The following is a 1,029-nucleotide window of genomic DNA, read 5'->3' on the forward strand; positions in this document are numbered from 1 at the left end:
GCTGCAAACGTCTTCTGGTTTGTAGTCCTTTGTAAGAAAATATGTACTTATGTATGTATTATAACAAAAATGTTGAAACTAAAAATAGTGGACAAATCGTATCCAATTCAAAAGCTAACTTCCCTTTAATATGTTCGTCTTTAAAATGGTCCATACAAATTCTCCACGTTTTTGGTTTAAAATCTTTAGATCGCCGGCAAAACTTCAACCATTTTTCTTGCTGTTTCGGATCCTCCGGGAAACGGAAAAAAGCTCTTTTTTCAGACGGGTCCCCGCGTTGGCTTACACAATTCCACACCGCACACTGCATTGCAATTTTTATTCTATGTAAATTTATTTCATTATAATTATCTTTGAAGATGCGTAAAAAAGCGTTACGGAAATGAGATACTCCTAAAGATTTTGGTAAGATTTCGGGAACTTTGGTTTGCGGGGTATTAATTTTTACCATGCGAGTACATGTGTGTAAATTCAAAACTCTAAAGTCGTTTATCTCGAGTTCTACTTTTTTGAGTTATGACACTATTGAAGTAAATGAATAATATTTACTTATTATTTTGCTAGTAGCTACATACATATGTATGTATATACATACATAATTATAAACTCACAAGTCTAAAACTGATTTCTTTTCATACAACCGCTCCTCAGTGTTAGGTTCTTGACCTCAAATGTGCCCGAAAGATAAGCAGCGTCAATGCGAAACATCTGTAATTGTGTAGTTCAAAAAACACGTTCTTTCACTACTCATCCACAGCTTCACAATTAGAAGTAATTATGTAATGAAGCTTGATTAGGCATCCCAACAGTCTGTAAAATACATCCAGCTTAATCAAGCTTAATGTTAATAAAATTGATCTTGAGTCTTTTATTTTTGATTGTTGTTTATAACATATGAACGTATAGTTCGCTAATACAACAGTCATAAATTATGCAAAATTTTTAACTAAAAATTAATGGCCTGAGCATTCTACTTAACTCTTAAATTATTACTTGAATGTTAACCACACTATCTATGACCAGACACCA

The 1,029-nt window shown here is 32.8% G+C and overlaps 1 protein-coding gene across 1 annotated transcript in view; it reads right to left on the reverse strand.

The window, feature by feature from the left end:
• Positions 1-832: 832 nt before the first annotated feature.
• The window catches only part of LOC118733664 (putative inositol monophosphatase 3), a gene marked incomplete at its 5' end in the record, with an annotated part of 1,457 nt that continues 1,260 nt past the window's right edge, over positions 833-1,029 (reverse strand). Inside the window, 1 exon segment of the mRNA XM_036463169.1 lies at positions 833-999.

Source organism: Rhagoletis pomonella, unplaced genomic scaffold (assembly GCF_013731165.1).
Source record: "Rhagoletis pomonella isolate Grant_MI unplaced genomic scaffold, Rhpom_1.0 Rhpom_scaffold_00002, whole genome shotgun sequence".
NCBI classification, from domain to species: domain Eukaryota; kingdom Metazoa; phylum Arthropoda; class Insecta; order Diptera; family Tephritidae; genus Rhagoletis; species Rhagoletis pomonella.